The 27366-nt window shown below is 42.5% G+C and overlaps 1 protein-coding gene across 15 annotated transcripts in view; it reads left to right on the forward strand.

The window, feature by feature from the left end:
* TANK (TRAF family member associated NFKB activator) overlaps nucleotides 1–27366 on the forward strand; it is a 549717-nt gene that overhangs the window by 172417 nt on the left and 349934 nt on the right. For all 15 annotated transcript variants that reach the window (XM_069224232.1, XM_069224234.1, XM_069224233.1 and 12 more), the window contains one exon: nucleotides 22632–22750. The gene's annotated coding sequence lies outside the window, so the exon portion shown is untranslated. The remainder of the gene's footprint in view (nucleotides 1–22631; nucleotides 22751–27366) is intronic.

A 27366-nucleotide genomic window follows, 5' to 3' on the forward strand; every position in this document is an offset into this window, starting at 1 on the left:
ACCCAAACACAGGAACCTCCCGCCCGATTTGGGAGTGTTGGCGTGTATGAAAGGGTACTAGCTCTCTTGGTGAGAATGAATGAATAAATAGCCGGGCGTCAAGTCATCTATGAAGATCTTTGCTTAGTAAGACATTGCAGCGGACGGCTCATGTTTGGGAGGGACAATAATTACTGTAAACCAAGTAGAGTTAAATAATTCTGAACAGAGATGTGCCAAGAGCAGCAAGTATTATGAAATTTAAACTTCAGCATTCCGTGGTCAGAAGATCCGAGCTTCCAGAAATCTGAAAGCTGTTCATTCGAGGCCTCAACCCAGCAAGCTTAGTTATTAAAACTTTAGCAATGGAAATCAAGTAACAAGGTATACATGAATTCTCTGGATTACACTTTCCTTTTATTAAAGGGGGCATTTAGTAGTTCTTAGTGGAAGCTGTGGTCTAACCTGTCAAAGCAACATGTCATGCTCTTTAGCTAACAACAATTACATTTGCTGGGATTTGTAAGACACAGTTGTAATGACGAAAGCGGAAGTATAGGTTCCATAATAAGCTGTTGTTGCCTTAACAGTAAGTAAAAGCTGAGGTGTCGCCTGGTATTAGGCAACGTGGCATAATTCATGCCGACTACTCATCTCCCAGTACTGTACTACCTGAACTTTTCCACCCCACTCCCTTAGCCTGCACTTACACATCCATGTCAATTGATTTCATTTCAGAACTCTTATGTTGCCAGGGAGAGAGGTGCAGTAGAGGGTAGGAACATTTGATACAGGTTTGACTACAGGGCCAACCCCCATACCTCTTGCTCCTCTGAGGTCATGTTTTCCCCAAAATTTGGGGCGAACCAAAAGTGGCAAGTCTTACGCTGCCAGTGCATGCTGTAAGGGTAATTGGATGCTACACAAACAGTCACACAATTAGCTACATCGCTGGGGAAGTGTTTCACAGATGATCTCACCCTGGCAAAACCTCGGACCTTTTTTAGGCATGTGAGTGTAGGGCTGAAACATGCAGGTTGAGTAAGGGTCACAGGACCGTTAAATCTTCTACACACCCTTCCATAGTCCAGTTCCCATCCGCCCCACGAATAAAGGGATACCTTGGAGTGGTTGAGGGATTTTATGTTTTAGTTTCTGCCCCCCTAATCTGATTTCTTTTAAGCGCTGCCTGGAATATGGTCGGGCCCACCCTGACCTTTAGGGGTTAAGGTGAACCCGATGGTAAAGCAGGACACTAATAGAGTGTGTGAGGGTGATGTATAAAAAAGGAAAATGTCCTTCTTACACCTCCAAGCCCTTGTTTTCATACGTATCTAGAAGAGTCACCTGTTGAATTTATGGGCTCTATGCCTGAATCGGGGAGTGATCAGGAAGTGTGCAACATACACCGTTTGTCAATTCATTGGTTACTAATTATTGTTGTAGATTTGTTGGTTACTAGGTCAGTCTTGTGCTCTTAGGAAACTGAAGAATTTCCTCCCTTTTCAAGTGGGGATATATTACGTTAATAGAGTTCTATGTAATTATTACAGTGGGTCAATGTAAGTGGAAACACAGGGGTGAGAAAATAGGATGGAGGAGGTAAAATACTGTGAGATAGGAAGGAGAAGCTAAACAGAATGAGACATTGTGATTTGTGGGAGTGGGGCGAGTAAAGAGCGTAGATAGGTTTTAGGGTTGTCTAATGGTTACTTTGAAAGGAAGTTAATGCTTTGGAAGGAGAGATATGATGATTTTACTGAGATTTAGTAGAGAATAAGGTGGTAGGGATAGAGTAAGCTCAGAGGCACAAATGTATATTAAGGAAGAAGAGTATCATTCAAGTAGGAAGGCATGAGAGAGAATATTCCCTAGCTATAATTAGGTTTATTTCCATGCAGTTTTTTAAAATGTTGAGCTAGAATGCAACATGAGAAAGTATGTAGAGTAGAAAGAGAGGATGAAAGTTGATTACCTATGGGCAGGTGATATAAGTTGTTTCATCTTAGTTTGCTCCACCTGACCCCTGTCACCAGCACCAATTTGTCGTCTTTCATATAGATATTGAACATCACTGAAACTGTCAGACTTGGTACTTGTTTTTTTTGTGGGATGTGTGTCTATATAGCGAGTTGTTAAGGATGTCTGTTTAAAATTTGAGGAGTGGGCAATCATTGAGGTTTGTATTGATCATATGGTAATGTGATTGAGAAAGATGCATGCAAGAAACGACTGACACCACAATTGTATAATACTTATTCCATATTTATAAGATATGTAGATTGCAGTTGAATTATATTGTGTTTGTCCATGGGCGGCCACAGTGCCATTGCGGCCTGAGGGCTACATCAGCTCCGGGACCACTTGAGTGCATGTCATGAAAACATGCACTGCACATGAAATCCCACAGTATCAAATGCCTATGTCAAAATTCATGGAACAGAATAGTAAATGCCTGCTTCATGCACATGAATAGATGGTGGGCAAAGTTTACTTTTTTGGGTGATGGGGTGCTTTTGAATAGGTGTTTTGTTGCGTTGTAATTTTTGTGTTTTGGGGATTTATTTTTGTGTGTGAAGAAGTGTTGTATGTATTTTTTGTATATGTTTAAGCTGTTTTATTTTGTTGTGTTATTGTTCTGTGTTATGCTTTTAAGTAGTATTGTATTATATTTTTGTAATGATGAGTTTTTTTGCGGTTATAGTGTTGCGATGGTGATCAAGTGTTGTGGTATTGTACCATTCTATTGTGATTTGCCTCGTAGTGTTGTGTCTGCGTTATTGTTGTTTGATGTGCATTTAAAAATCGATTGACAGAAGAAAACAAATGTGGCCTTACAAAGCATAGTTACAGTGATTTTAGGGTCTGGCTTGACAGCTCAGCAGTCACCAGACAGTTATGTGAGCATCACTAGATAGCGGGCTCCACCCACATGTTCGGAGCCAGTAGTACATGTTTTAATTGGCCAGAAGTTGCGTGCTTCTATAAAAAGTGCGTGCCTTATGAACAGCTGTTTTTTTTATTTAGCCAGCTGCCTGAGCTTGAACTTTCAGAGGCACACACACAACATTGTAATGATATAAAAGAGTGTTAGATGACTAGATAATTTATGGTGTTTTTCTCTGGCAGCGGCACAGATGGGAGTAGCACAGTCATTAACCTACGTGGACGTTTAGGTCTGGCTTGATAGCGCAACTATCACCTGATCTTTTAATCCACACCAGAATTATTCTACAGTTCTTCTATACAAGTACATATCCATTTCCATGCTATTTACGGTAACGCTTCACATTACCATACAACTTTAAGCCAGATCTATTGACATTGCTACTGCTTCTTTATCAATGTACAAATTTGCAGTGCTCTGAACGTGATTCTATACCTTTTTTTATTTCTATAAATACCACCTGTGGACAAACGGCCACATGAACAAGTGCTAAGTGTGTTATGCTATTTGTGACCACCGTTGAGGGAACATTGGCAATGAATAGCATATTACACACCGCACATCTGCATGCACAATATATATATATATGTGTGTGTGTGTGTGTGTGTGTGTGTATATATATATATATATATATATATATATATATATATATATATTTGTGTTTATATATATATATATATGATTCTTCAACAGATGAACTGATAGTCATCTGACGGCTGCACCGATCCCATCGAGTGTCTCCCAATCGTCAAAACCAATTAAATCCAATACGCTCGTATTCAGTTCATAATTTTATTTCCTTACACAGGTAACACAGAGTCCTGAATGTAATGTCTGTCAACGCGTTTCGGCAAAACGCCTTCTACATATATATATATATATATATATATATATATATATATATATATATATATATATATATATTCACTGAAAAAAAACAAAGACTACAAGGATGTTATAGTTAGGTTCTGAATTTACTCACACAAAACCATAGAAATTCAGCAGTCATGGTTAGCTCAAGTAGCTATATCTCGTGCCCTTATGTAAGTCTAACTCTTGTTCTCGCCATGCACAGTTATCTCATCAATAATTTTATTGCAGATGTCACAGTGATAGTAGGAATGATGTTATCAAAAATGTAATGAGTGATGTAATATGTTGGGTAATTAACAGTGCATGGCTAGGGCACAAGTTTTAGTTACCTTAGAACACGAGTCCGCGGATCGACCGCTGATCCATCCATGGAGCTGGGCAAAAAGCATTTGTTGGCCACAAAAAAGTTGCAACCTCCATTTTGTCTGTTGCTTGGACTGGAGGAGGGAAAAATAAAGTGTAAAAATACATAATGGTTTAGGATAGAAGTAGCCTGTCCCAACAGGACTCATGGAGGGGCTCCTGGACCTATGCGAGGATCTTCGGATCCCCCGCAGTGCTCAGTGCGACCCCCAGTGTAACTTTGAGACTGATCAAAGGAAGCACAATTAAAAAAAAATAAAAAAATACACCCGTTCAAACACAAAACCTAACTGTTTTTGTTATATTAGATCAGAGGAGCCGTGAAAGCTGATATCTCGTAAAGATATTTTTATTATATTTTAAGTTAAATAGTGTTAACAATATTATTTTAAAAGGCTATGACACAGGACCATTCCACTGGAAATGCACTGTGAGCAAGGACTTCAAATCTGACTCATTTGGGCGCAGGTAACTAGTGCCACTTGATATGCTTGAAGGGACTTGGAGTCTCCTTTTCTGCTTAAAGGCTACTAGCTCTATATTTTAGATCGATTTGGAGCCTACCAGTAGTGGGAATATGACGACCCAGGTAAAGAGAGTTTACTTAATCTCACTTTGATAAAAGCCTGGTTTACTCAATCTTAGAACTAACCTCATGAGTATTTTGAATGAATGAATAAATCTTTATTGCCTGATTAATTAAAATCATTACAACATGTTTAAAATAATAAAATAAAATAAATAAAATAGGCAGCAAGAGATACCCTTCCAGTGCCAAGAGTGATGCCTGATCATGGCACCTTCTGTGGAATGCTGTAAAGTACTATAGCGCCCAGAACATTGCCCTGACCTGGGGTCCCCAGATGTTCACCACAAGCTGTTTACACAAGTAAATACCCATAATGCAACCTTCTGTGAACGTCAGCCAATTGTTCGCATGTTGACCCAGACCTGTTTCCAGTATCCAAGGCCATTAGGTGACAGGGGGAGATGACTTGGGCGGCAGGAGCCATCTCGTCAGAGCTGTTTCTTTAATGCCCCCCTGCCCTCCACAGGTACCCTTGCTAGTTTGGCTCCTTGCCTGACGTAAGGCTGAGCACAGTTTATGGAAGAATTTTCCAAACCGGGCCTGTTCCACGGGGAATACTGTGGTAAAGATAAGGCTTAGGGCTTCGTTGCATGTTCTCACCCCATGCTTCAAGAACAGAGGTTTTAACAGGAGGTGCCGTTCAGATGCCAAACGGGGGCAACAACTTTCAAGATGTTTTATTGATTCAGTGTGGTAGTTACACAACGTGCATTCATGCATGTGCCCTTGTGCAGTTTTCCACTTCCGTCGATATTCCCAGGCAGGTAAGGTTAAAAGGCGCATCTGAAGGATGTACTGGAACGCTCGTTCTCCTATCAGGGCTTTTAGATAAGGCTGGCCTTTGAAGGTTGCATACGATTCATGCAGGCCGTCAGCTCCACGAATGTCCCTGACTGGTAAGATATCTTTGCCTCTTGAAGCTTGCACACCGAGCATTTTCAGTTTTTTCTTCGGAACCGCTTTTGTGATGGCAGGAGCTGTACAGTAGGATGGGGCCAGGTTGAACTGTTCCTTAGCCTTTGTTAGATAGATGGCCCAGTTGCTTGTTTTATTTTTGAAAATTACTTTCAAAGCCCCCTTGAGGCTACAATCCTCTGCCCTGCTGACACGTAGATAAAACTTTATCATATCTATTTTGCACAACAAATCCATACACATTATATCTAGTTCCGGCCGTATCCCTGCATGCCTTGTTGATCTGGGGATCTTAAGGATCCTTTTGTAGGCTCTCATCTGGGCATTCTCTAGAGTCACTGTCAATTTGCCTGGAAAAGCCAGATGGCCATAAGTAATTGAAGGTAATAGTTTTGCTCTTATCACCCTCCCTAGGGGTTCAAATGTGGGTGCCTTAATCCGCTGATGGAGTTTTGCTAATACGTGTGAGATTTTTACTGCTTTAGAGGACAGTGCTGCTGCCTGATGTGTTATTCTCCCTGTATTTGATAACCAGACCTCCAAGTAGTGATATTTATCTTCCAGCTCTACAGGGAGTGCAGAATTATTAGGCAAATGAGTATTTTGACCACATCATCCTCTTTATGCATGTTGTCTTACTCCAAGCTGTATAGGCTCGAAAGCCTACTACCAATTAAGCATATTAGGTGATGTGCATCTCTGTAATGAGAAGGGGTGTGGTCTAATGACATCAACACCCTATATCAGGTGTGCATAATTATTAGGCAACTTCCTTTCCTTTGGCAAAATGGGTCAAAAGAAGGACTTGACAGGCTCAGAAAAGTCAAAAATAGTGAGATATCTTGCAGAGGGATGCAGCACTCTTAAAATTGCAAAGCTTCTGAAGCGTGATCATCGAACAATCAAGCGTTTCATTCAAAATAGTCAACAGGGTCGCAAGAAGCGTGTGGAAAAACCAAGGCGCAAAATAACTGCCCATGAACTGAGAAAAGTCAAGCGTGCAGCTGCCACGATGCCACTTGCCACCAGTTTGGCCATATTTCAGAGCTGCAACATCACTGGAGTGCCCAAAAGCACAAGGTGTGCAATACTCAGAGACATGGCCAAGGTAAGAAAGGCTGAAAGACGACCACCACTGAACAAGACACACAAGCTGAAACGTCAAGACTGGGCCAAGAAATATCTCAAGACTGATTTTTCTAAGGTTTTATGGACTGATGAAATGAGAGTGAGTCTTGATGGGCCAGATGGATGGGCCCGTGGCTGGATTGGTAAAGGGCAGAGAGCTCCAGTCCGACTGAGACGCCAGCAAGGTGGAGGTGGAGTACTGGTTTGGGCTGGTATCATCAAAGATGAGCTTGTGGGGCCTTTTCGGGTTGAGGATGGAGTCAAGCTCAACTCCCAGTCCTACTGCCAGTTCCTGGTAGACACCTTCTTCAAGCAGTGGTACAGGAAGAAGTCTGCATCCTTCAAGAAAAACATGATTTTCATGCAGGACAATGCTCCATCACACGCGTCCAAGTACTCCACAGCGTGGCTGGCAAGAAAGGGTATAAAAGAAGGAAATCTAATGACATGGCCTCCTTGTTCACCTGATCTGAACCCCATTGAGAACCTGTGGTCCATCATCAAATGTGAGATTAACAAGGAGGGAAAACAGTACACCTCTCTGAACAGTGTCTGGGAGGCTGTGGTTGCTGCTGCACGCAATGTTGATGGTGAACAGATCAAAACACTGACAGAATCCATGGATGGCAGGCTTTTGAGTGTCCTTGCAAAGAAAGGTGGCTATATTGGTCACTGATTTGTTTTTGTTTTGTTTTTGAATGTTAGAAATGTATATTTGTGAATGTTGAGATGTTATATTGGTTTCACTGGTAATAATAAATAATTGAAATGGGTATATATTTGTTTTTTGTTAAGTTGCCTAATAATTATGCACAGTAATAGTCACCTGCACACACAGATATCCCCCTAACATAGCTAAAACTAAAAACAAACTAAAAACTACTTCCAAAAATATTCAGCTTTGATATTAATGATTTTTTTGGGTTCATTGAGAACATGGTTGTTGTTCAATAATAAAATTAATCCTCAAAAATACAACTTGCCTAATAATTCTGCACTCCCTGTATACTTAGAGGACCAAGCTTCCATCTTCTATACAGATTTTTTGACTGACTGCTAAAAACCAAAACTTTAGTTTTTTCTGCATTCGCTTTTAAAGCATTTCTTTCATTGTATTCATGCACTATGGCCCTTATGAGCCCAATCCGGGTTCGGGCAAGCAAAACCATGTCGTCCGCATATTGTATTATGGGGAGGACCAATTGCCCCAACCTCGGTGGAAACGTATTACCTCTGAGCAACTCAGCACCCAGGTCAGCTGTATATAAATTAAAGAGGGTAGGCGCTATGACGCAGCCTTGTTTTAGGCCTTTGTTGGTAAAAATCTTCTCAGTCACACGTGATTTTGTGATTTTTATTCTCACCCAGGAGTCCGAGTACAGGGCCATTATTGAAACTAGCAATTTCCTTAGAATCCCCAGGACGCTAGTTTCTTCCACAGGGTGTGCCGCACCACCCCACCAAAAGCTGCACTATAGTCAATAAAGCATGCAAAAAGCGGTGAAGCCATTGGTTTTTAGTGCTTCTTGTCCAAGATATGAAAGTGCCAGGACATTATCTAACGTAGAGGAACTAGGTTTAAAACCTGTTTGATAAGGTAGAATTATGCCATTTGCTGAAATCCATTCTTTCAGCTCTTGTAGTAAAACCCTTGCATATGCTTTACCATCTACATTCAATAAGGCTATCAGCCTGTAGTTTTCAGGGCAAGTAATGTCCCCTTTTTTATAGATAGGTTGAAGTATTGATCCCTTCCATGCTGAGGGAACCACAGAAAACTTTAGCAGTCGTTGAATAAAGCGGTCAGGGGTGCGTCCCAGTAAGCTTGGTCATCTCTGAAGATGCTCCCTGGCAGGCCATTGGGTCCAGGGCCCCCATCCCGCCTCATTTTGCCAAGGGTAGTTTGCACAGTTTTAATGGTGATTGGGCCAGTTTTGTCATCTAATACATCCGATTCATTAAGGCCAGAGCTGTGAGCTTGATCCCCTACATATTTTATGTCTACATACAAATTTCCTTCATGCCTTTCCCAGTCACTGGCCGAGATCACGTTAGTGTTTGTTTAGTCGTAAAGCAATGTGCTGATGAAATCCCCAAATTCTCTACTTTTGGTGGATGGGAGCAGTGTTACTAGATGTTTCCAACGTTCTTCCGTCTCTTAGGTCTTCAGCATCCATAATGCTTTTTTATAGTCTTTCCGTGTCTACTTCCTTAATGCATCTGAGGCCAGAGTTTTGAGCTTCTTGTAACGCCTTTCTGCCTGCCGATACCTCTTTTTATACTGTGACTATTCCTTGGGTACTAGCTGCTTAACCACCCTGTTCCGTTTACACCCAGTTTGACCGGGCTGCACTCTGTTGCAGAGGTGAGCTTGAAGTGTTTTAAGCACCAGCCCCCATTGATCTATTATTTGATCAGCCCCCTTGTGAAGGTTTATTGGACCATTTGCCTTCTTCCATTCTTCATATTTTGTTTTACAGGGAGCAGACCATTTAATGCGTTCTATGGTGGGGCCTTCTGCGAATTGATGACCACTTGCTTTATACAGGTCATGTCTCATAGCCCCTAGAACAACTTTTATCACCACTGGGTTGTGGTCACTTTCAGATCTGTAAACCACCTTGTGGCTCAGGCACCGGCTCAGGAGTCCTGGGCTTAAAAAGATGAAATCTATTGTGGATATGTCTCTAAAAGTAGGGATACAGGTGCCCACTGCTATTTTGCTACAATCAGTTGTTTTTATGTCATATTCATTCAAAAAAGCTTCTAAAACCAGTCGTACAGGGTCTCGAGAGTGGCCCCCTTCCTGGTCAAGCTGCCGTATATTAAAGTCCCCTGCCAACAAATACTCGTGGCCAGGGTGATCATGGACAAACTCTTTCAATAGGGCCAGTGTAGATTTGGCCATCCTCAATTTCTTACCTTGGTAGGGGTTAATATATATGTTTATCGCTATGAGCATTTACCAGAAAGAAACCATCACCTTTGGTCAATATGTTTCCATTGCTGTAACTGGTGGAGTGGGGGTGTATTGTGACACTCACAGAAGTTGCGGCCTGCCTATTCCAATGAAGGTTCTGCCCAGACTAGCACAAGAAATCAACTATGGTTTTGTATGAATTGTCAGCCTTGACGAATAATCCTTTACTGTTTTTGGTGGATTTCATCTTATGGCTATTAGGAGACAATTTATTTGAGCTTCTTGGCAAACTGCTGGAGGTCTGCTTAACATTGTAGTGGAAGCACCTGTATTGGCCCAAGGACTTGCAGAAATCATTACAAGGGTTCATGCTGCATTGATAGCCTATCTTAAAGAGAGTTTAAACCTCATCCTCAAATTCCCATACATAGGACTGAAGAGCCTGGACATAAGAGCACACATCCCACACACTATTGACTTAGTCATTCCTATAAAACGACCATCCAGACCACAGTGTCACCACTGCTACAATATAAAGGATGACGTTGTCTAGTATCAGACCACACCTTGGTTCAAGCACTCAACTTGTGGTCAATGCTGACCCCTTGGGACCATTACTTGCCACTGTAAGGATTCATCCCAGTATGCATTTGTGCTCTGGAAGAATGCTATGGAGATAAGGCAGTGCCAAGTTGGGGGAGCTGTACTGTGGCATCTTTGGATTCCTTTGGAAGTAACCTCTATTGTGGCTTAGCCTATGGGACCTTAATCACGGAAAAGAACCATGTGGATGTAAACCATTGGGCATCATGAGAATTAAAGGTTATGCCAAGAATGGGTAATAGGAGAGCAGTATCACCAGTTTTAATCTTGATAGCACATCTTATTATCAGTGAAAATACCTTTGCAGTGCAGTCCAGTGTTGTGAGTCAGTAACTGCAAGCAGCCATGAGCCCTACAATTCAGAACACTAAATGGCCTTCAGAGACTTACTCATATTTTTTTTCTACTCGAGGAGCAGTGTCTTACCCTTTAACTCATTTTGCCCATAGTTTTCCCAAAAGAATTAGGTTGATTCCAAGAAATGTGTAGGCTGATCTTTTGCTGCCAAAGATGTAGTGTACTTACGAAATCAATAGAGTGGCAAGTACTATACATATTCTTTCTGACACTCTTCTTCACATTGCTCCTTCTGCCATCTGTCATATTCCTTACCTGTATTTTAAAACTTGTGCCTGTAATCCATTTCTGAACCACACTGGAGTTTATGATTTGGGGACATGTCTACCAGATAATACAAGCTGCATGCTTTTCCTTAACTAACTGGTTTATATGATAAACTAAGCCATAACAACACAAATTCCTGTGCACAGCCCTACTTGTCTCCAGACATGCATTACTTATGGTTACAATTGAGCCACATTGTCTTACACAAGTTATTTGGTGTAACCTTCTCAGTTGATATTGACTCCAGAAAATTTGACAAAATTCTTCTTGTTGGCATTTTCCTCAATGTATGTGCTCTGCCCATTTGGAGATACAGTCCATTGACGCCACAAAATACTTGGGTTGTGTTCCCAGTGTATCAATAGCAATCCCATTCCAGGGCGCCCTGGAAAATATCAGAATCATCAGAAGCTTTCATTGTTCAAGTCACATTAAACACAATAACGTATGCCTTTTATATTAACACAATAATGAATGTCTTGTATATTATTGCTTATTGAATTTACTCAACCAGTCAGTTTCAATCTCTATTGGGTCAGTGACACAACCGTTGCAATACTGTTCAGCAGTCAGTCTAGATTGGTCAAATCGTCTGTAATATGTCCAAAGGGAGAATGTTCTCCATCAATTGCCTTTTTTTTTAGTCGAGCAACTCAGCATTCAATTCTACATGCATTTACACTGTTGATATTTTCCACTAGGCTTTTGCTGTTCTTTTTCTGAAATGGACACCTTAAAAGGCGTATTTGCATACTATGCTGTAAGACAGTCTTCTTCCTCCATAACTCCTTGCTCCCATTTATTAGCTTAATGTGACATGGACAAACAGCTTTGTTGTTTGATCCTGGTAAGTACTATGTGCTGAAGGAGGTGGTATAATTTTAGGGACCGCATGCCCATTCTTTGGGTTGTACTGCTGCACTGCTTGGTTGTTAGAGTTCATAGAATGGATCCACATCAGACATGCCAGAAGTTTCCTCTGAATCAGAGTGCTTAAAGCCAGTGTCAAAGATTAGCATGCTAACACATGACTGCATGGAATAATTCCCTACCTCACAAGCACAATGCTTGAAGAAAAGGTAAAGATTGATTAGAAAACACCTACCTATGCCCCCCTGAAAGGGATGGATTATGGCAGGTACATCTAAGTAAGGCACGTGCCTCTGCAGGAATATAGGAAAGACACAAATTCCTGTTGGAGGAAGACCCCATTATAGTTGTTCTCACCATGAAGGTATAAGGATATTAAAAAAACAAAATAGGTCAAGATTGTGCCCATCTTCGTGAAATGGGTCAACGGCTTAAAAAAAGACTAATGATGAAGATAGACAAAGTGGTAACAAATAGAAATGCTTTGGCTAGGCCAGTGCCGCAAGGTAAAGACTCTTTCAGGCAGTACCGTGCAGCTTTCCCCCTATCTGCTAGTATAGTTTCGTTTTCAATTCACTCTTTCCTCAGATAGTCCTGTGCAGTTACCTTCCATGGTAGCTGGGAGTGTTGAGTAATTCACTCCGTAAGCTAATTTGCATTGCATTCACCTCCTCTGCCATTAGTGCCCAAACATATTGCCACTGGGTAGTATTGCCCCTCTTTTTTTTCCGTATTCAAGTTTTTTTCTATAATGTAAAGGGAATTACAGCACTGTACATATAGTTTTAACCACATAGGTCGCTATATATACAAAAATGAGAAACTAGCAAGTTCAGCAAAGGGCAGGGTTAGGATGGAGGAGGCCGGGAAGAGTGAGGGGATGGGGATAATGCAGAGTGAGAAGAACTTAGCTTTGCAAATTTGAAAGTCACATATAGTGTGGTGATCATGAGCCGTGGTACGTTTAGAGCAATGGGTACAGAGAGGGCAAAAGACTAAATATGCAATGTTATCAGTCACGATTTAGCCGTGGGTGCTCATGCATAATTTAAGTCCACCATAGTGATTTCCGCTGTCAGTATTGTAGCACCATATTTTGGTATGGTGTCACTAATGTAGTCAATGGTAGTTCTGCTGACTGCAAATTTACCACATCCTTTGGCGACTTTTACAGTACTGCTGAGCCAAGAATCAGACTCATTAGCCAGTAGCAATTGACCTTTTAGTCTTCATGGCACACAATTCAGTCATATCTGAAAACATTATGCAGCATTTCTCCTGGTCATTTGAAGGAAGTTACATTATATTGCAGTTTTCAGAGCCTACTTCTGAAATCTGCAGGTGACCTGCAGGTCGCAAAATTAAATTGTAAGTCACACACCCTTTAGTTCTGTAAGGGTCAAAATATGAGTCTCAACATTGATAGTTTTTAATATTTGCATGTAAAAATGTACTATACAAGTTGGACTATATGGAGAAGCAAATTGTTGTTATTGTTTTACTTTCACCCACATCATTTACCATGGCATAGAAGATAAGCACTCCAAATGCAAGCTTTTGTATGTGCGTGACCCAGGGGAAGGGTCAAGAGATGAAAATGAAAACTAAGTTGCATGAAAAACTGGATAATAGAATAACAGTTGTGTGTAATAAACTGTTTGCAGTGCATGTTTTGAAGCCACACAGTTGGTAGAGGGCCCAGTGTTTTTAAAGAAAGTCCTGTTATGCTCCATACATGTGTATCCCCTGCATGTGTTCATGTAGCTGTGTTTAGTCGGCTGCATTTGTGGTTTCCATACATTATGTGTGGAAGACAAATGGAAATTTAGCAAATCCTGTAAGATCAGTGTAAGAATAAAGAGAGAATGTTGAAGTTTATTATGTTAAGCCAGGCAATTAGGTGACCATTTTAGGTGAATCTGGTGGAGCAAGTGTGCCATCTGTATCCATTAGGATACCGTAAGATGTGGCATCTGTATCAGTTAAGATACCGTAAGATCAAAGGCTGTGCTGCAGACTCAGTAGAGCACATGGTGGCATTGCATGAGACAGAGAGCTGGGCAAACCTTTGGCAAATGCTTTGTGACTGACTGTTCCTGGTCACGGCAGAATGTTTAAATCAGTGACTTTATGGGGAGGGATGACTTAAAAATTAGGAAGGAATTAGTTTGGGAGGCTCCTGTTGCATTGTGATTCACATGTATACTCAGCATGTGCCTGCGTAATGGTTTGATCTGCATTCTGCATCCCTTGGATATGTCCTGTTTCAAGGAATGTAAAACGCATATCAGTTGGACACTAGCTGTCTTCATGCCAGAACGGTTTTGCTGGGCTGTTAAGAATTAAGTATTCTTTTATCTTTGAAGTGGAGTCTTTTCAACAATTTGCAACAAGCTACAGAGGCACTATGCCAAATGGATGCAGCACAGGAGCGGGATTTCCTCTGGGAAAATGGAAATTCGATCTTTTAAACTTCTGTTGGACTAAAGAGAACAGAAATAGCATTTGAATCTGCCCACTGTGAACCCTTCTTCAGCCGTGAGTGTAGCTATTTAACCCTTATTCACTTTTGGGAGTGTCTAAGAATCATTATTTTCTGATAAACTCACGCTCCTACAAGTGATGAGGGATCGTATTCTGTGATATTGTGCATTTTTCAGCGTTTGCCTGTTTGCGTGTCCCTCAGCGGGATGAATGTGAGCTATGTCGTATGAGTGCAATTGTATCTCTCAGCGCAACCAGTTTCTCACAAGCATACCGGAGCATGCACGGCGTTCACTGCACTTTGGAATACAAAAATACAGGAAACAGATTCTTCTGCCATAGTAAAAATGAACTGCGATTTTGATTGACTTATGTTACAACTTTTCCCATTGGACTGTGCTTTGTTCAAAACCGCATGACAATTTTTACTTGTTACACCCTCTTAGCTCCCTTGGAGTTTTCTGTTTTACCATTGGTGGATGCATGTTTTAAAAAGTCATTGGTTTGTATATTTATAACCTTTTGAGCTTCCCAGGAACTGGATATTTTTTATTTTGTTATTGAAACCTTGTGGCGCTTCCTATCCTGGTCAGTACCCCCCTTTGATACTTATTTATGCGTAATTTTAGCTATATTTTCATAATGCAGTTGGACCCTCCAGCACAATTTTTACAATACAAGGGAGAACCTCCCATTCCTTTGACAAGGAGGAAAGAGCAATTTATCACATATATAAAAGCCATTGATAGTGTGAGCAGAACGAAAGAAGAACATCCTGTTGCTTTGTCTGGGTCCAGAGGGTCAAGTTGTGTTCAGAACCCAAGTTGTACCTTCGGATGGTCAAGGAGACGTTGATGTTCATGAGGAAGCATTGTTGAGAATGGAATATAGATTAAAACCCATGACCAACATTGCTTTAAACAGATTCAAGTGTTATACAAGGGCGCAAAGGGATGGCGCAAGGTGCAAAGGGGGTGGCAGAGAGTTCGATGAATTTCTGATAGCCTTCATAGCTTGGTATATGACATGTAATTTTGGCCCCATGACCGATGAAATGATTAGGGGCTGAATTATTGTTCATGTGAAAAGCAAGAAAACAGAGGTGTGTTATGGGGGATCCTAAATTGCACAATGCTATTTCTATGGCAAAAACTTTAGAACTATTTGAAAAATGGATGTCCTCTCTGAAGAGTAGTGGTATGCAAGTAAATTGTGCTGAAGAAGCATGTGTTGTGAACCGTCCATAAGAATGTACTGGGAGGTATGTAATCTGGGAAGTTCTCGCCTAAGTAGTTCTAATGTTAATAAGAAAAACAGAGATCTGGTGTGTGGAGAAACGTGCACATTGCATCATTTGCTTGGTGCCTTGCGTTAAACAAGGGATGCAAGAAGTGTGGCAGCGTAGGACACTTTGCAAGGGTTTGGAAAAATACTAATAATGGCACTGTGCGTGTGGGAAGACTGCAGAGTGTGGAAGAAGGATTATGTTCTCCATCCAGGAGAATGGGGGAAGTGACTCAGACCAAGTTGTAAAGAGACCCCCCAAATGTATGGCTCCCATAAGTGTTGAGCTGGATCTTATTGCTGATTCTGTCTCCCATTGGACCATAATCAGCAGAGTATATTGCCTGGAAAAATGTGGCAATGTTTTGGACATTAATAAGTAATAGCCTTCTGACATAATTGCTGGATGTTTTGATGGTTCTACCATTGATGCAGATGGATATGTGAGTGGCGTGTAGGGGATCAGGCATAGATATGTCCAAATTAAGTTGTATGTGGCCGTAAGTGGTGTGAATGTACTAGGTTGGAGGGATCAATGGAAGTTGGGGATAATATTAAATCCTAGTAGCAGTAAGCAGTCGTTACTGTTTACAGAAGAAAGTGGTGGAAGTGATGACCAAGTGATATTTGTTGATGAGGGGAGAAAGGAAAATATTGTGATGGAATGTTTTTTAAATGTTTTCAATGAGACATTGGGTAAGTTAAGAAAATTTGCACACAAGATCAGAATAAGGCCTGTGAAACAAAAACTAAAGTGAGTATCCATAAATGTCTGGGAATTGTTAAGAGTTGTTCAATGAGAGTTTAAGATGGAATAATAGAAGAAGTTATGTCATCTGAGTGGGTGTCTCCTAGAGTTTTGCATGGAAATCTGACTAAGAGCTGTGATTATTGTGAGTTTCTGTGTTTCCGGTGTTTTCTCTGCCTCCACTGTTGCCCCCTGCGGTGGGAGTACATCCCCCAGGGTTACTGCTGCTGCACCTAAGGAGAGGAGGGGCCAAAACGGATATCATGCTTCAAGCGCTTCAAGGGCCCCGTGGCGTGGATTTGTTTCTTGTATTTCTCTGCACCGCTGCTGCCCCCTGGGGTGGGACTACATCCCTCAGGGTTACCTCTGCTGCACCTGAGGAGAGGAGGGGCCAGGAAAGATATTGCGCTTAAAGCACTTCAAGGCCCCTGCAGCACTGGTGTGTTTCTGTTGTTTCTTTGCCACCACTGCTGCCCCTTGGGATGGGACTGCATCCCCCAAGGTTACCCCTGCTGCACCTGGGAAGAGGAGGGGCCAGTATGGAAGTCACTCTTAAAGTGCTTCAAGGCCCCGTGACGCAGGTGTTTGTGGTGTTTTCTTTACCACTGCTGCTGCCCTCTTCGGTGGGACTACCACCCCCATGGTTACTGCTGCTGCACCTGAGGAGAGGAGCGGCCATGCCGGATATTGTGCCTAAAGCGCCTATTGGCCCCTGCGGCACAGGTGTGCTTCTGGTGTTTTCTCTTCCACCGCTGCAGGCCCCCTGGGGAGGAGAGGAGGGGTCAGGACGAATATTGTGCTAAAAGCATTAAAAGGCCCTCGAGGCGTGGGTATGTTTTCTAATGTTTCTCTACCACTGCTGCAGCCCCCTTGGTTGGCACTACATCCTCCAGGTTACCGCTGCTGCACCCGAGGAGTGGAGGGACCAGAACTGATATTGCGCTTAAAGCGCGTCAAGGCCCCCGCGGCACAGCAGTATCTGTGTGTTTCTGGCGTTTCTCTGCCACTGCTACTGCCCACTGGGGTAGGACTTCATTCCCAAGGGTTACTGCTATTGCACCTGTCGAGAGGGGTGGGGTGCTTAACTCGCGCTTCCAGGCCCTGCGGCGTGGATGTGTTTCTGGTGCTTGTCTGCCACTGCTGCTGCCCCTTGGGGTGGGACTACATACCCCAGGGTTACCGCTATTTCATCTTAGGAGAGGATGGGCCAGAACGGATCACTTAATGTGCCTCAAGGCCTCCTCAGTGCTGGTGTGTTTCTGGGGTTTCTCTGCTAATGCTGCTGCCCCCTCTGGCTTGGGACTGCATCCCCCAGGGTTATCGCTGCTGCACGTGAGGAGAGGAAGGGGTAGGCGGATATCGCGCTTAAATCGCTTCAAGGGCCCTGCAGCTTGGGACAAGCCCTGGTGCAGACCAGGCAAGAGTGGGTCTGTCTGCACCTGTCAGCGGCCACAAGAAGCAGAACCCACCCCCAATGTGATTTTCCAGTTACAGCTCAGTTTTGGGTTGCTTCTGACTGGTGGGTTCTAGCGTGGACCATGGGGAAAAGGAAGAACACGACAAGTACTAGTGCAGGAGACTCCATAATTACCCTAGACTTCTTCCTGGCTCGCGCTGCAGGGGTTCTTTCAAAAGAGATTGTGCTAACTGATAGGCACCTCCCTCTGGAGCCTGGTGTAGCTATCCCTTCCTCACATGCCGATGGTGGGGTGGGGAACTGGGGGGTTAATCCATGCTCTGCAGTGTGTGAGGGTCCCTAGTGTCCCCAGCCGGTTCAGGCTCACTCTGTACTGTTTTCCCTCCACCCGGCGATACCCCAGTAAAAAAGAATGGGAGTCCTTGTGCAAAAGGCCTACAATTGTACATAAGATGGCTAAGGAGACGTAGAGGAAGGCTGGCATCACAGCGGCCCAACACAGAAATGATTTGTGTCAGGGTCGAACTTATGATGAAACTTATTCTGAAACCTGTACTGGACCGCTTGGATTGTTTTGAGGCTGAATTGTCTTGGTTGTTTGCGCTGTTTAGTGTTATGCCCACAAAGCATACTCTGTGGGGGGGATGGAGGAAAGATACATCCAAGTGCTGACTTAAATAGGGAGGAGGATAGAGTCAGCACTGTTAATGGACAGCAAAAATCTAATACACTTGTTCCTGGGGTGTATGGGGGTGCGGTATCTTCAGGGATGAGTGCATCATCACAAGAGTGGGCTGCTAAGGTTGCTACTGCCTGTAATATCTCAGTACTCCACCCACCACCACTGATTTAACACTTATAGTAGCAAAGGGCCACCTATTAGAGCATGGAGTCTCTGGGAAGAAGAGTAAGATGGGCAACCCTGAGTGGATAGAGACAGAGATCAATTATCAGGTAATTTGCCTCCAAGAGACATGGGAGACATACTTGTGTGACATCGACAGCTACTGTACATACTTTTCGCCCGCCTGCCCTTTTAAGGCCAGGGGGGTTTTATTTATTGGGAGTTTCTTCCAGGAAAAGTTACTGTGCATTTTAACGAGTCACCCTTTTTTTTTAGTGCATCTTATGTGACTTAGAGAATGGGACCTTTTAATTATTAATTGTTATGATAACTCTTTCAGTGGGACAGCACCAATGTGATAGTAACCATAGAGGCCGCTATTCAGCGGATTAACAATGCCCAGCAGAAACCAATGGAGCTCCTTTGGGTTGGTGATTTTAATGCCCATCATTGCCAGGGGTGTAGATTTCCTATAGCGCAACACCCATGACATATAGTTTGTGCTTAAGGGACAACATGTTTTCATGTTTATGATGTCCTCGGGGCAAGTAGGCCGAACCCCCTGCAGCACAAACCCTTTGGCTGCCAGTTTACAGGGAAAGGAATGGGAACTGTCTGCAGTTTAGGTTATATTTGTGCCCATATGTTAATGCTACTTGAACTTGTATTTACGATTCATTAATACAAAGGCTTTATGATTAGGGTGAGTACTCTAAATAAACATTGTAAGGTCACACTGCACTACTGGCAGTGGTTCCTGTAAAAAAATGTGCAAACACGTTTGAAAAGTTAAACAATATGAGACTGTATATAATACTTTCAGAATGCTCTTTGATTAGATGCAGATGTTTGCAGAAGCTTGTAAGCTAGATTTATGATTCTTTGGTTTTAAAATGAAATGTTAAGAAAAACATATTTTTCTAAATTATGTGACATTTTAGGAACTATTTCTTTGAAGCACCATTTAGTAAAACGTGTTGAGGCATGCTAATATTTCCAAAAATATTCATAATGGGAAATCAGTGTAACCATTTTTCAACAAGATTATGGGAAACATGAAAATAAACAAGCACTGGCAAAGCCAACTTTTCAAACATTGGTGGTCAGTCTTTTGGTTTTGTCAATGTATGCCTTGTTTTGACATGGCTTTTGTAGCACTTTATTGTTATGGGAGCTGCCAGGCCCTCACCATTATACCAAACATTGGCAAAAAGCAACAAGATTTGGTGTAAAAAAGCACACTTTTTCACACTTGTTCCTGCCGCTGAACAAAACTACTTCATGTGCCAGTATGCTCCTTTTGGAAGAGCAGAATTTTGTCACTCAGGGTAAAGTCAGCCGATAGAGGAATAGAAAGAAAAATAGAATTTCAATAAAAACAAAATGTCTCAGTTAACGCCATGGTATATGTCTTTGCATTAGCTGCTTTCACGAATTCACAAGTTTACAGATGTAGACCAGGAAATCGTACTCCTAGAAAATATCTGCTAACTGTATTTTAGCACAAGCAAATTTGCATGTGTAGATTTGCTCATGTTAAAATCTATTGAGCGTTTACTAGTTCAGTTTTCATCCAACCATTTTTTCCCCAGCCCTGGAAGAACTTCTACTTCTTCCCTTGTCAGCAGTAAATTTCCTACCTTTCTCAGTGTGGGAAAAGAGTAGGGAAGAGCTAATGAGAGTCCTTAGAACATGCAAGTTAGTAGAGTTGCAAGACTGAAAGGCATTCCAGCCCTGGAACTGTTGCTTACTGCTTCGCCCAGGCCTGTTTTTTTAGATCTACGGAAAGGTGGCAATATAAGGAAATTACTACATTAGGGCTTGAAATTACTAGTATTCGAGCCCTACTATAATAAATACTATAATTTTCAGATCTCTTATATAATGAGATTGCTGCCATAATTTGTCGGCACACTACATGGTATCATCAGGATAAGTAGATTTTTTTTTTACAGGACCAGTCGATTTACGAAGCAACCTGTCCAATGGACAAATAGATATTTTATTAAGTTCCACACCCCTGACCATAGTCCTGCTCTTTGTGGCTCCCACTTGCAGGCAGATTAACTTTTTTTTAAACTGTTTTTATTGAGTTTTATAAACTGTGAACATACAGTGCAGTGCAGGCCATGCAAGATATAATATTCATATTGTATTACAACACCAAAAAGTATTATTTAGCAAAGACTAACCAGGGGCCAGTCGCGTCCACTATATTATTGTGGCCCATCCACCCTCCCAAACCACAAAAGATCAACATGAAACCAAACATGATATATAACTCGTGAAAAATGGATAAATGTCAAAACCATAGTTGGTCGTCATCTGATCGAAAGGCTCAATGTGTGATTTCCCCCCCCCCCATCCTCAGTACTATCTGCAGAGCTTGCATCCTCCACACCCGAGAACCGGTCCAGTAAGGTTCCCCAAGCAGCCAAATCAGTGAGTGCCTTTTCATTCCTGCGTACGATGCGCATATGTTGCTCCTCAGCTACACCCCACTCCATTAAGTCCCATATCCAATCGGGGAGCAATGGATTCCGGGTGCGCATCCATCCAATCGCTACCCTGCACCTAGCAAACAGCCAGCTGAGTTAATTTATACGGAATACTCTGACCCCGCGGTTTCTGCACCACTTCCAGTAGGCAGGCCATTGGGGTTACCTCTATGCTCAAGCCCGTCACCTCCTCTACTTTCGCCACTACTTTGTACCAAAAATAGTAGTCAGTCTGCAAGTCCAAGCTAAATGCAGGAAGGAAGCACCCAGCACGCCACACCTGGGACACCCCACTCTGCGCCTCGGGTCAATCTTATTTAGACAACTGGGTATGAGGTACGTTCTGTGTACAAAGTTAAAATGTAGTAGCTTAAATCTGTTATTACATGACACCTTACGAACCATGGATAGGGCTAGATCCCAATCAGTATCCGATTTGGCTGCCCTCAGGTCCCTCTCCCATGCCCTACTGCTCACACCCCTTATAGTCGGCTGATCCTCCCGAACAGCTTTATAAAACCTGGTGATCAAGTGCAACCCCTTGCCCCAATTAAGCAGGCCATGTAGCACCGCAGAGGCCCCGTAGACCACTGGGAAACCACTCCAGATCCCACGTGCCACACTTTCAAGTTTAGCATATTGCAGGAATTGTCCAAATCCCACACCGAACAAGTCCCTGGCTTCAGTGAAAGAATTGAACTCCCCATTAGGGTAAAGATCCCCAGCTACCTCGCAACCACCCAGTCTCCAGGCTTCCACAGTCATTAACTGTTCCATTTCCTGAAAGCGTGCTAGATCCTATATTCTCAGTTGCCGGTCGAAAGGAGCTCATCGGAGCAAGCGTTTAACTTCCTGATCCCAGATCCCTGCAGTGGACCTCACGAAATAGGGAGCAGCTGTGGCAGACCGACCCCCCGCCATCAAAAGATACACCAATGCCTGCCTATCTGTGGGCAGATTAACTTAATGCAGACCAGGTAAACATTATTTTTAAATGGCAAAATTAAATGTCCTATCTGGTGGTCAAAAAGGGATGTCAATAACGTGTATCAACACATACTTCTTAATTTCCATCCTTTTTTTCTTCATTTTTTTGTGTCAGAATTTGCCCATTTGTCCATGCTATGTTGTGTACAAAATTCCAGTGACCGAATAGAGCGGAAGAATGAACACCTGAGTTAAGATGGGTGGTAACAGGTCTATATGGTTCTTTGGTAAATTCTGGAGCTTAGTCTGGTGTATTGCTCCACAAACTGCTCCTAATGTTATTAATCAGCATAGTGATATGGTCTTTGTAAATGTTAAGATCCTTGTAGCACTTAGTCTCTTCACTTTCCTTGACAGTGCTGTCTTTTTTGTTTTACAATTTGCAGCTCTGGAGGGACCCAGCTCTTACAATGGATTTGTGTTCGTTTATCTGAGTTTGGGGAACATGAGCACAAAGGCATTAGTGCAGATGGGCATATAGTTCTCTGTGAGTTCCTGCAATAAATAAACACTTAATGTGTTTCGTGTTAGTAATTGTTTGTACTTATGTTTTTGCAGGTAATTGGAAGTGTAGCTCCTTAGGTACCAATACTGGAGTAAGAAATCTTCAGGAACATCCTTGGTGATCAGACCACCTTAGGGGGCAGAATTCTGTTCAGGAATCGTTGATATTCCTGGTAAGTACAAGATCTAAAGTGTGGCCTTGTGTACGTGTGAAATAGACGAACAGTGACTCTTAAGAATTCATTTGTTGTATACTTTTAAATTGAAATAACCCCATTTTGCTATTCCAAAGGTAGAATTACCAGAATGTGCCTCACCTTCTAATAAGAGTGCTGATACATAAATTGTTTTAGTGTTCAAATGAATAACAACGGGCACCAGAGCACAACTGTGAAACTCTCCATGAAATATATTTGTGTGCTCTTTTTCTATATGGTTTTAAAAAACATTGGTAAAGTGCAGATGGTGCAATGGTCTGAAACGTGAATAATTAAAACATCCATCAGAATGCTAAACTAAATGTAAGAGCAGCATCATGAGTTGACAGGCAAGCAAAAATTTGACTTGGTCCTCAAAAGCTCTTTATTACTCACTTCTCAGATTCAGTCTCACCCTGTACAAATTGACATTTCATACCTGTATGCATGACTTAGAGGAGACGATTAGGTGGGCAGCTGGACGCTGACAAATTTTTGACAAGGTCCACCCTCCTACCCAAACACACTAGGTGCCTCGGAGAGGACTGAATGATGAAGCATGCTGCTAAGGAAACCAGTGGGTAAGAGTAGTTTTATAAATTAGAATGGATATTCGTCTAGATTAAGAACAAGAGAGACGTAACTAACACTAATGTTTTTCTTTTTAGAATGTAACTACTGCTTAGTTCTAGAAAATGGAACAAACACACTATTTCTTCTCAGACCCCTATTTTTGTTTGATGAGTTTTGACCCATTGGCGTAATTAAATGGGTCTCCGCAGTACAATAGATTAACGTCTGGCTGCAATTTACGTAGAAAAATCAAAGGTCACTATTAGATGTTACACAACATTCTGTAATGTTCTCCATCCTAATGTTCACATGAATGAGCATCTTAGCTTGCCATGTAGTCTAAGATGACCTATCTGGGTCATTGAACCGTGAAACAAGCTGTGGCATTACTTACTCAGTCATTTGCTATATTGGGTAGTGACTGAAATTTATCACCCCTTGCCCTAAAATATCTGTATACCTGTTTCTCCATTTAATGAGAAAGCTTGCCAAATGTCTGATTGTGAAAACTAAAATGTAGATTATTAGTTTTGAAATTATAAGCAAAATTATAAGATTGCTGATTGATTGATTGACAGTACTTTATTTTGGCGACAAGAAACAGCCATAAAAGCACAATACAAACCATTAAAACATCAGGGCCTCGTATGGACAGAGAGTTAACAAACAGCAGGTAGTTGATTGCATTATAGAAAAAGACTAAAAAATATTGAATGAATAAAAAAAAAAACTTTAGCCAAATGGTCAAGGTGAAACACTCATACAATTGGAGTCAAAAGCCTAGGTGGAACCCCCCAGACAAATGTCCCTATGTTAACGTTTAATTAAGTGACTTGAGATCTCTGTCAGTTAGAATACCATTTGTTGTTTTGATAATTGCACCATTTCAAAAGGAACAAATGGTACTGCAACGAGTAAGGGAATTTATCTATTACTTTCTCTAATTAGTGGCATTAGAAACCTTTTAGAATATGCCAGGTAGTACTTGTAGAAGAAGGTAAAATGGAGCAAGCTCTAGGACGAAGCCTCATCACATGGGCAGATTAGCACATTACTGGTCTCAAATTAATCCAGAGAGAAACAAAGGTTTCACCTCACATAACTGAGCATAAATATAGTTAAGAGGACCGTGTCCCAGGTAGCATCAACCCATGGCAGCTAAGGCTTCATATTAGGGGTGGGTTGAAGATTCAAATACTCTCTTACAGAAATCGTACCAAAGTCACCTTCCTATCTAAGCAGACATTTCCTAGTTTTAAACGCTTTTTAACCTAGGCAAGGTCAGCCTTCGACATAACTGCGGTGGGTAGAAAAAAGTTCTGGTCTTTCCAGGTTAGTAATTTCATGCTTAATATATTGCACCCAGGGTACAGCCAAACCTCTTTCACAAACAATACGGTCAGTGATTACCCCCCCACCACTAAGGCCTGCGTACAGGTTTGCCCACACTGTACACCAAAGCGCCAGAGGGGCCAGTTTAATACTATCTTCTACATACTCTACCCCAAGCTCCTCATGAACAATATGGCTTGCACAACCGGGCAGGGAGGGGGACTCCTGAAAGGCACCGCAGGACCCTATTCTTATCAATCTGCAGGGCGGTGGTGTTAGAGTATCCCCAGAGGCCAGCCCCATAGGTGAGGATAGGGAGGCATTTACTCCTGAAGACCTCCAGCAGAGGGGCCATAGGCTTTCTAACAATGCATGAGGCCAAGCTGTAAATGTAACCAGCAGCACTAGCCCACCTTTGGGAGGCATTAAACTTACAAGGTAAGGTTCCCAATTCTCCCTAGTGGTAAAGGCTGCACCTAAGTACGAAAAGTCCTGGGTAGAGGCAACAGGATGCCCCTGGAAATTATTTGGTGCCACAGGCCATGGTGTAAGTTTCAGAACGATTGATGGCAAGACCCAGGGACCCCTTGGAGCTCACAAACTACTGGAACCAGCGGTTTAGACTTTTGAGAGTTCTCCCAGTAAAAAATCATCATCTGTGTAAAGTAATGCCGGGACTTTTTTCCTACCCACTTGGGAGACATCCTCAGCACAGACAGAAAGGGCAGCCTCAAGCCCATTGATGTACAGCACGAATAGGATTGAGGCCAGTACACAGTCCTGGCGTACACCAATCCCCAGCGTAAAGCAGGAGGTGCACTTGTTAGCAGGGCCAAACCTGACAGATGATGAGAGATCGGTGTGCAAAGCCCGCAAGAATTGTACACCCCCTGGGTCCAACCCCAGGTCAGTCAATATGGCCCAAAGTTTAGATGTTACCACTCTGTCGAAGGTGCTAGACAGATCCATGAAGGACAGGCAGATGTAGCCCTGCCTCAAGATGGTGTACTTGCTAACAAGCAAATGTAAGTTCGGGCATTGCTCCAGTGTGCCTAGTCCCTCCCGCAAACCATGCTGCACCTCCGACAGCGTGTTCGTCTCCCTGACCCATAACAGCACAGCCCTCCTTGCAATTTTACTGAAGAATCCAGCAGGGATATTGGCCAATAGCAACTTGGGGACTGTAGGTGACCCTTTTGAAAGACAGGCATGATGATGGCAGTATGCTATGAATCGGGGAGCCAGGGGCTGGAAAAGGCAATAAAACAATCACATAATAATGGGGCCCAGTATTCTGGGACCGATTTATACAAGTCCATTAGAACTCCATCAGGACCTGGGGCCTTATTAGATGGAGACTTCATAATAGCCTCCCTGATCTCTTCTAGGGTAAATCTCAGTGTTGGGGGAGATCACCTCTGTCACATAACTCTCCGGGGGCAATGCAGAGCCATATAAAGCACTAAATTGGTTCACCCATGCCTCTGGGCTAATGATGATAATTTAGTCATTAATAAATTATCACTGGACCTCAAAATGCTGATATCCATGGCTACTTTCTAAAAAGCCCTGGAGTCCTTCTACTTTCAGGACAGCACCAGCCTCACCCAGGAGTTTGTCTGAATATCCTTGCGCCTGTTGCGCAGGGCACCTTTATACTCCGCTCTGCACTCTTGGATCTAGAAACTATCCCTGGGTTTCTCCTCCAAAACTGCATGTCAATTAGCTGCTACCTTCCTACAAGAGAAGTCATACCATTTGGTCCCATGGGTGTCGTGTCTAGTTGGCTTCATGAGGAATTTACAGATAGCTAGTCCCAGTTGGGCAAAGCAGTTGGCCACGACCCGCTGGTCATCCCAGGGGGATAGGCAATCATTCAGCATGTCAAGATGGTTAACGCACAGATTTTCCATCAAAGCCACCAAATCAGCATTCCCCCATTACAGAAGAAGCCCCTGGGATTTGACATTTAGGAAGGCTGTGGTGACACCTTTGGCCCTACATTTCCCCTTATGGATACTTAGACCTAACCACAGGGGGTTGTGGTCATTTAGTGCTGTTACAATGGTACTACCCCTTTGCAGTCTTCCCGTTAGTGCTCTGGACACAAAAATATAGTTGATAATTGACATAGATGGCATTTGTGAAATACATTGAATCCACTGCTTCACAGGCATTAATAAGATTGAGCATGTTGGTAAGAATTAAGAGCGCCTTAGCTTTGTCGTCCTGATGTTAGAAAGCACCACCTGTGCTAACCTTATCCATGATGGTTTCCTCATTGGCTTGTGGTGTATGACCAAATTTAATATTAAAGTCACACCAACCACGATTTGAAACCCTGTGTCCAAGTAGGCTAATTCATGGTCAAGGCCTAAAATTAAATGTAAAAGTATGGTAATATTAGTACACACATCAGTTTTAAAGTGCCCATTATAAAAATTGATTAAAAAAAAGTATTTAAGCCACTAGGCCAGGTCCAGAGGAATGCTTCAACTTTGGTGCTCCCAGTGCATATCAAACACATTTTGCACTCCAGGGTACTGCGGAAATAGGCCATTAGGTCTCCCTTAGTTCTGCCAGAGGAGGAAGGGGTTGCCAAAACCATGTAGATAGGAGTGTAGTTTTACTTGGTGAGTGGTGTCAACAGCGCTAACTGAAACAGTACTGCTGTTTTCAGAGGGGGG

This window comes from Pleurodeles waltl, chromosome 3_1 (assembly GCF_031143425.1).
Source record: "Pleurodeles waltl isolate 20211129_DDA chromosome 3_1, aPleWal1.hap1.20221129, whole genome shotgun sequence".
NCBI classification, from domain to species: Eukaryota; Metazoa; Chordata; class Amphibia; order Caudata; family Salamandridae; genus Pleurodeles; species Pleurodeles waltl.